This window comes from Haliotis cracherodii, unplaced genomic scaffold (genome assembly GCF_022045235.1).
Source record: "Haliotis cracherodii isolate W230 unplaced genomic scaffold, xgHalCrac1.p SCAF_15, whole genome shotgun sequence".
NCBI classification, from domain to species: Eukaryota; Metazoa; Mollusca; class Gastropoda; order Lepetellida; family Haliotidae; genus Haliotis; species Haliotis cracherodii.
The window spans coordinates 15,944,084-15,953,960 of NW_027266270.1; positions in this window are offsets into that span (position 1 = coordinate 15,944,084).

The following is a 9,877-nucleotide window of genomic DNA, read 5'->3' on the forward strand; positions in this document are numbered from 1 at the left end:
ATTCAGAAGCCAAGTTTAATAGAAACATAGTATATTAATGAGTTTGCTACTGATATAGCGGTACCATTGTTCCTCCCGTTACACAGCATTGATTCATAGTTAAAGTACATTTATTTATTAATGACCTGTGATATCTAAAATACAATCAGAACAAGATATGACAGCGTTGTATAATGTTAATTGTAGCACGGCCGTAGTATCACATTGTCCTTCGAACGGCCTGCGTGACAGGCGGAACCAAATCATTGACTGATCGCTCTGGGTGATTGGCGCTGTCTGCTATTTCCGTTACAGACAAGCACCTAGTTTGTTCTGTAGCAAGTCGGGTGATCTACTATCATCCACGGGCCTAATAAGCAGGCACGTCCCAGGTGCGACTAACTACCTGCGGTGACGTATTGACGTATGGCACGGAATGGGGGCACGTATATATCAGTGTAGGCATTGTGGTGCTGTCGGTGTACTGATGGGTGGTCTGTACTTTGTAACATGACCATGGGAATTGGAGTCGCCATTGTAACTAGTCGCAATTCGCCTGTATATAGTGACAAATTGATACACTTTTGTTAATAGTAAGCCATCGTCTGAATGACTTTATTTTGCACTGCTGGTATATTCCATGTCATTTCATTTATCTTACGACTGGTATGGTGAAAGACGTCTTTTGTGGATTGTATGTCGTCCCACGTGGAAGCTATACTAACTTTAATAATACTCATTATTCGTTTCAAACAAAAAGTTGGTTGGTTGGTTGGTGAGCATCGATCCACGCATGGGTAGTTATGGGCCCAGCATAGTCGACTGGGCCACGCAATTGGGAACGATGACATGTTTCAACCAAGTCAGCGAGCTTGACCACCCGATCCCGTTAGTCGCCTTTTACGACAAGCAAAGTCGCCTTTTACGGCAAGTATGGGTTGCTGAAGACCTATTCTATCCCGGAATCTTCACGGGTCTCAAACAAAAAGTGTTTTCTTGTGTTTAAGAAGACCAGAACATAAGAAAACCTGGACACCTCGCCTTTTAATATACGGGATAGAGTATGGACGTTGAACACAATTCCGATACAGTAAACTACGGTTATAACGAACTCAAAGGGACCACTAATTTTAGTTCGTTATAACCGTAGTTCGCTATAAGCATATATACACCATATATACAACAAATGGCCGGGACTAACAAAATAAGTTCGTTATATCGGTCAGTTCGTTATAAGCGTGTTCGTTATAACCGTAGTTTACTGTACATATTATTCTTACTAAGCGTAGCAATGTATATACACGATACTGCGCGTTAGTAGGTGAAACAATTTGGCTTCATTTGGAGTCGGGGCGGTCGGGTAGCCTAGTGGTTAAAGCGTTCGCTCGTCACGCCGAAGACCCGGGTTCGATTCCCGACATGGGCACAATGTGTGAAGCCCATTTCTGGTATCCCCTGCCGTGATATTGCTGGAATATTGCTAAAACCGGCGTAAAACCAAACTCACTCACTCACTCATTTGGAGTCTCCCGGTAATGTTAACTAAATGAACTGAATTATACTTAAACTGTATTAAATTTTATTCCTCTTCGATAGCATCTACACTTAATGCTGACAGTAATCCAAATATCTCGAATTTCTTGTATTTTATTGTAACGTTAAAAAAAAATGGTGACCATAGATACATAGTGTCCACATTTCACAACTTTTGAGGTATAATCGAGCATTCTGTTTCTTCGAAGATTTCATACGACTCTTGCTCAGAGATTATTTGATCAATGTCGCATTCAAGGTGAGGTGAGGTGAAATGGGGTTTAACGTCGTGTCCAAGATTATTGCACTTATATAGCGACGTGTGTGTGTGTGTGTGTGTGTGTGTGTGTGTGTGTGTGTGTGTGTGTGTGTGGTGTGTGTGTGTGTGTGTGTGTGTGTGTGTGTGTGTGTGTGTGTGTGTGTGTGTGTGTGTGTGTGTGTGTGCGCTAGTCCGGACTGTTGCCGATTTATAGTGCTAGCTCACTGAGATACCATGCCGCAGTTTAACATGAATACCCCACTCAGACACAGTATACTCACTCCGAGCCGACCAGTCCTTGTTTTATCCCCCTTAATGCTGAGCGCCAGACAGGGTAACAAAAAGTACCATCTTTTAACGTCTTTTTGTATGACGCGGTCGGGGATCGAACCCCGGACCTTTCACTCTCCGGGCGGACGCTCTACCGCTAGACTACGGAGGCGGTCCCGCACTCAAGGCCTCAGTAAAGCATTCAAAAACATTTATGGTAGACATATAGAGGACATTTCCAAATTTCACACACCAGTGACAACAATCATGTCTGATGCGATTCCTTATTTTGACTTGTACCATATATTCCCATGTTTTGTTCAGGTGAACACTTGACTTGCCTTTACATGTGTTTGTGACGGGTGCGACCGGTGGGACAGGACACACTCATCTTTTCGTGATCACCTGGTGTCATCACTATTTGATAGAGACACATAAAGATGCTCATGGTACAGTCGGATTCCTACAATCGACGAGATCTGGGATGACTATGGAAGGTTTTGTCGCTTATATTTACAGGGGCAGAGTTTAAGCCACGGTGGCCCAGTGGACCATGCTGCGCCCATAACTACCCATGCGTGGATCGATGCTCATGATCTCAATCACTGGATTGTCTGGTCCAGACTCGATTACTTACAAACGGCCGTCATATAGATGGAATATTGCTGAGTGCGGCGTTAAAAAACAAACAAACTAATATCGTGGCACTACTCTTTCTTGAAAAGGGCGAGAATATTTCTCTTTTTTCTTTTTAGACTCCGTTCTTCATGGGTACGAAACCTAGATTCGCCCTGATTATCATCCAAAGTTTACCCGCATCATGCCCGTAAAACGGTTTCGCCTGAGACCTTCGTCTGTACTGGCTTTATTCCCACATGAAATACGATAATCTGAAATTTGCTCGAAAGCGGCTTCAAACCCAACTCTCTCACTCTCTCTACCTGCATCTAGCCCAGCCTAATACCATGCCAGACATTTACCCGGTAGAATGACGTCATAAACAGGACAGGACATCATAGTTTTAGACCCGTGAAGATTCCGGGGTAGAATAGGTCATCAGCAACCCATGCTTTCCGTAAAGGCGACTATGCTTGTCGTTAAAGGCGACTAACGGGATCGGGTGGTTGATACATGTCATTGATCCCAATTGCTTGGATCGATGGTGATGATGTCAATCACTGGATTGTCTGGTCCAGACTCGATTATTTACAGACCGCCGTCATATAGCTGGAATATTGCTGTGCGGCGTTAAACAACAAACAAACAAACAAATCATAGTTTTAACTCGTGCAGCACTGGGAGTTGAGAAATGTTACTGAGGTGCATCCTGAAAGAGACGTGCTTAAAGACGTGTGTATTTCTAATATATCCCAATATGTGTCCGTTACGCCCCAAGGCACACATACCTAGGGTCACCATAATGCTAAGAGAACGACACAGTACGTTGATGCTCCCGGAAGCATTACCCATGTTAACGTCGGCTATCAGGAAGCGGTTAACAGCGTTGTGTGGCATAATGGCGTCAACTTGACATAGGACCCATGACGATCCCAGTTAGATTTTGTCTTCAGCAACCCTTGATTGTCGTAAGAGGAGACTAAGAGGATCGGGTGGTCAGTGTCGCCGACGTGGTTGATGCATGTCGTAGTATCCAACTTCGTAGATCGATGCTTATGATGTAAATCACTGCATTATCTGGTCCCGACTCGGCGATTTACAAACCGCCGTCATATAGCTGGAATATTGCGAAGGGCGGCGTTAAACAGGAAACAGACAAACAAAACAGATTAATAAGTCATCATCACGGATCCAGGTATTGGAACAGAGGGTCCACCTTGAAATGTTATATTGAGAACAAAATGTTTTGAAAAATAGGAATAGTGATGACATTTTGAACTGGACGGTGTTCCGCATTACACCGGTGTCAGGTAGCTCTACATTAGTCTGTAACATCATCACATGTTCGATTCCCCTTCATAGACAAGAGAGCCGTGAACATCCGGGGTAAAATAGATCTTCAGCAACCCATGCTTGGCCAGAAAGGTTACTATGCTTGTAAGAGGCGACTAACGGGATCGGGTGGTCAGGCTCGCATACTTAGTTGATGCATGTCATCGATCCCAACTGCGTGGATCGACGCTCATGATGTCAATCACTAGATTGTCTGGTCCAGACTCGATTATTTACAGACAGCCGTCATTTATTGGAATATTGCTGAGTGTGGCGTTAAACAAAAGCATAGACAAGAATCGTGGTGTTAGTTCAACGTCAACATTCACTTAGTGTATAGGAACATAAAAGTTAAAATTGGTACTGAATTCAGTTAGGAATGTAAATAGGGTTTCTGACCCAGCCTTGGATTAACCCGATGTTCATTTCTCCGTGTAGAGGTCTTCCCGGGTTCATTCATCCGGGTAATTATCATCGCCCCCTAGTGAGAGAACAAAGAAGAAGTACCGCCATTTATAGTCCCCTGGTCGTTACAGAGATAAAGTGTATTATCCTTTGTGTCCGTGTCAGCGGCGACACATACTTGAGAGCGGACGTCTATGATGTGTGACTCTTTGAGGAAAGCCTCTCAACAACTTTCTTATGTAATTGCTGCGATGTTCCTTTTGAACAGCCCCGGGGTTAACGACCCGTCAAGTATAACCGAAAGGTGACTGACACGCCATTGCCAAAAAAATGAATACAATTGTTTACAATTGACTTGCCTTTGCATGTGTTTGTGACGGATGCCACCGGCTGGACAAGATAAGCTCACCGTTTGGCGAACACCAGGTATCATCACTATTTGGTGGTGATTCATGGACGCATATTCATGGTATGGTCGTAATTGTACAATCGTCTCTACTTTGAGCAGAAATTTCTTTTGAATATGGAAAGGGTTTTGTCGTCTTTATTGTTGAAACAACCATTCGTGTCACTGACCTTAGGTATCATATACATTTGTGTCATATCCTGTGTCCGTTTTCATTGCCATGGATTATGTAAGTTTTATGAACGATTCTTCTGTCCAATCCACAAAATGTAGGTTTATAAGATTTTGTTTATTTGTTGTTTAACGCCGCACTCAGCAATATTATAGCTATATGACGGCGGTCTGCAAATAATCGAGTCTGGAACAGACAATCCAGTGATTGATATCATGAGCATCGATCCACACAATTGGGATACGATGCCATGCATCAACCAAGTCAGCGAGCCTGACAACCCGATCCCGTAAGTCGCCTCTTCCGACAAGCGTAGTTGCCTTTCACGGCAAGCATGGGTTGCTGAAGACCTATTCTACCCCGGATCTTCATTGGTCAGGGTTTATAAGAAGACCCTTAAACATTCAATCCGGAATGCAGGGTGTGTCAGGATACTATGTAGTATGTAGTCGTGGGTTCGATTCTCCCCTTCGGTGTTTCCCTTGATTTGTTAGTCGAAGTGGTAAACGTTTCAGTCATGCATCAGTTCGGGCTTTCCTGACGCATTACGCCTTCAGACTGACAGGTTTGTCAGCACCATACCGTGGGTTTCACCGAAATGGTAAACGTCTGATACCTGCAACACTTCGGGCTTTCCTCCACATTAAGCTGACACGCCGCGATATGACTGGAATGCTGTTAAAAGCGGCGTTAAACCAAACTCACTCACTCACTACACGTGTGTCACTCGTTGGATGGCATATATTTGTACACTCAGTAAAACAACCTACGACCAACACCCCAGTGATTTACGAGAGACGATATATTATTAATTATATTAATAAATAATAACATAATTAACCTTAAAACATCTTGAAAGAATAAAAATATACGAACACAAATAAATGTATATTCAGATGCTTAAACATATTTGAGTTTATCGGAACAATATGTTTGCATGCTTTGGAGGCGTAGAATGGTTAATGTTGAGGTTGGTTCACATAAATGATGACTTTTTCATTGTAAAGAACATTAAATTCGCAAATATCTTTACACAATTAGAAATAATAATCTAATATCTTCATTAAAGGGACAGAACACAAAACATGCACCCCATCTTCGACTGTTTAATTTGTTTAAAACACTGACTGTCTTCATGTGGTACATTCGCATGTCACTTCATAATATTACTGGAATATGGTCACAAGCGGCGATTAAAACCTTCTTATCACTCCGGCAGTTCTATGTTTTAGCTGTTGACGTCTTTACCTGGCGTAAATTAACATTAAAAGAGAACAAAAAGTATAAACCTTCAGCCTTTTCTCATTGTTGTGGGGGCACTGGTGGCCAAGTCGTCTAAGGCGCCACGATAGAGTTACGTCCCTTGGGCACGCCAGTAACCTATGATTGTGGGTTCGAATCCCGGTTCGCCTCGATTATGTTTCTAGGTTTGTCAGCACCATACCCGTGCTCGTGGGTTTCACCGAAGTGGTTAACGTCTGAGACCTGCATCACTTCGGGCTTTCCTCCACATTAAGCTGACACGCCGTGATATAACTGGAATACTGTTAAAAGCGGCGATAAACCCAACTCACTCACTCACTCACTCAATGTTGTGATGCGACTGACAATACAGTCTACATCGAGGGTCAGTTTGGAATACACAAGAACGTATTTTTGTGAGTATTGTAGGTCCGTTTCCATCACTTCTTTCAGCTTGGACAAACATCACGTAATGGAAAAGACATAAAATGTTTACTTGCCTCAGTTAAGTGTACATATTTTGTACCCATACGTCGGAAGGTCCAATGATGAAATGTAGGTGTACATGTAAAAGTGTCTCGGAACTATAACTTACCCTTTTCAAAACATTCAAATTGTCAGATACTCGCATTTCTATACATTTATTAATAAATAATAGCGACAAACCATTTTCCTTAATTGTAAGAAGTATTGGTGTTACCAGATGTTGGGGAAATGATGAAGGTACCCTGCCCCACCGATGGCACCCGTCACAAACTGATATGTCACTGATATGTCAAATTTAGACATATCCTCCACATGTCGACCACAACACCTTTTGAAAGCTTTACAGAGGTCTTGAGTGTTGTACCCCTGTTTAAACTTTACAACTATTGTTGCATGACGCTAGTTGAAATGTTAGACCCCCTGAGAGGATATGAAATCCCACATAAATCAAAGTAATTTTATATCTGCCAGTGTTTTAATCGTAGTATATTTGTGGGTTTTAAATCTCCGGCTGAACCCTGTCAGTGGTCGCCAGTGACTAAAGGGATGGTGTAAATCCTGCTGGGGTCCATGCAGGTAGAAAGGGTACTGTAAGTCCCCATGGTCCTCAGTATGGTGACCTCACTTTAGTTGCTGGTGATATATAACCCAATTTTATCTATTGTAATGTTATGAATTGTCATATTTTATGGTTATGTACTAGTTTTAAACATATATCTGTGATAATCTAGTTGCTTTACTGTCCTTCGTCGACGGAATTTTATACAGTTTATAAATAAATTATTAAAGTCAAATTTTGTCTCGTCACGATATGGCTGCAATATTGCCGATGTGACGTTAAATATTAACTCACTCACTCACTTGAAATGTTAGACAGACAGAGCCTTCTCGATTGTACCTCAACAGTTGTGAAAAATACACCAAAGGCTGCGGGTGCTTGAGCATTGCTCGACATGAAGGGACAACTTAAATATAGGAAAGCTGAAGTCATCCCTCTTGGCATGCAGTATTGTGAAAATATTGTCGTTACTCTGAATCTTTTATTTCTTCTTTGTTTGTTTGTTTGTTGTTTAACACTCAGAAGTATTCCAGCTATATGATGGCGGTCTGTAAATAATCGAGTCTGGACCAGACAATCCAGTGATTGACATCAGTCGACCCACGAAATTGGGACACGATGACATGCATCAACCAAGTCAGCGAGCCTGCCCACCCGATCGCCTCTTATATGGGATCTCTTGAGGTGAGTAAGTGAGTATGGTTTTATGCCGCTTTTAGCACTAATCCAGCAATATCACGTCGGGGTGGGGGTAGGGGTGGGGGGAAGCAGATAATAGCTTCACACAGTGTACGTATGTGTGGATTTGAACCCCGGCTGTCGGTGAGACGAGCAAACGCTTTAACCACCAGGCTAACGCCTGCCCTGATCAAAAGGTGATAATAATAATGTTTAATCAATCTTCTTTCAAATCATGCTACTTCAATTGTTACCAATTGAAATGAAAGCAATATAACACAGCTTAGCTTAGAGTTATATACAGAGATATATACAACAGCACTTCAATACAGACTACCGCTGGACCTATGAACACCTATATAAGGTCCTCAAACATATTTGCTATGCATGAGCCATTGGTTGGTTGGTTGGTTGCTTAACGGTCTGTAAATAGTCATTGGACAAAGGTTTGTGTCAAACACTGCATTGGAACTTTATACTCAGTATATATGTATACTGTATGTTAATTCAAGACTGTAGCACACTGGAGATTTCCAAATCGCAAGACACGGGGACCCACTACTAAAGGACATTGGGGTACAAATTTATTAAACATCCTATTAGCCTATACTAAATAGGTTTATTCAAACAAAGAATTTTTAAGCATTTTAACAGTTAAAGGCTAGTCGTGTTCTCAGAGATGAGCTACAAATTCATGTCTTGTCAATAAAAGAAATGCTTCCAATAATGTCTGTTGAAATCATGATTGCTCCCCACGTCATGCATGCTATCTGTTACAAGTGTGTTGTATTATGTGTGTTTATTTCTGCGTTGTTGATAGCATGAACAATATGAACGTCATCCGGGCGCTTTTTCCTAGCCAAGGGCGTTAACTGTCTATAAAAGTCCAGTTTCCACTGAACTTTTATAGTCAGCTAACACCCTTGCCTAGGAAAGATGATCAGGATATGATTTCATTGTTTCGACCGTATCTGTTGTCGGTGCTTGCTTTCAATATCTGCAGACAACCCACTTGGCTTTTAAAATATCAGTTTCTGTCTTCTTTATCGCCGATAATGTGCATGGACGGGTACTTTGTTCAGGTACCTGACGTTATCATTGTGACACCCGAGGATTTTCAATTTCTACCAGGGGGCACGGGTGGTCCAGTCGTCTAAGGCGCCGCGATTCGCTGTGCAGAGTTGCGTCCCTTGGCCACGCCAGAAACCTATGATTGTGGGTTCGAATCCCGGTTCGCCCCGATTATGTTTCTAGGTTTGTCAGCACCATACCCGTGGGTTTCACGGAAGTGGTAAACGTCTGAGACCTGCATCACTTCGGGCTTTCCTCCCACATTAAGCTGACATGCCGTGATATGACTGGAATACTGTTAAAAGCGGCGTCAAACCAAACTCACTCACTTACTCACTCAATTTCTACCATAATACCAAAATGTGATTCTCACGTTCACCACTGTCCCCCATCGTAATGTTAAAATATTCTTGAAAGCGGCGTAAAACACAACTCACTAAGTTCCCAATGCTTCGCCATACATTTGCTATAGTTATCAAGTAATTTAGTCAAAGTAGTCAAAGTAGTTCACCAATGTGTGTCGTATGGTCAAATATAGAAAACGTATCGAACGAACGCAATATTCTTTAATAATTCACAATGAAATTCCATCGATCTTATAGTCAGTTTTTTGAAAACTTACGAAGAACAAGACCCAGTTATAGACAAGACCTGTGAAGATCCGGGGTAGAAAAGATCTTCGGCGACCCATGCTTGCCGTAAAAGGCGACTACGTTTATCGTAAGATGCGACTAACAGGATCGGGTGGTCAGGCTCGCTGATTTGGTTGTAGCATGTCATCTATTACAATGGCGTGGATCGATGCTCATGATATCAATTACTGGAGTGTCTGGTCAAGAATCGATTATTTACAGACCGCCGTCATAT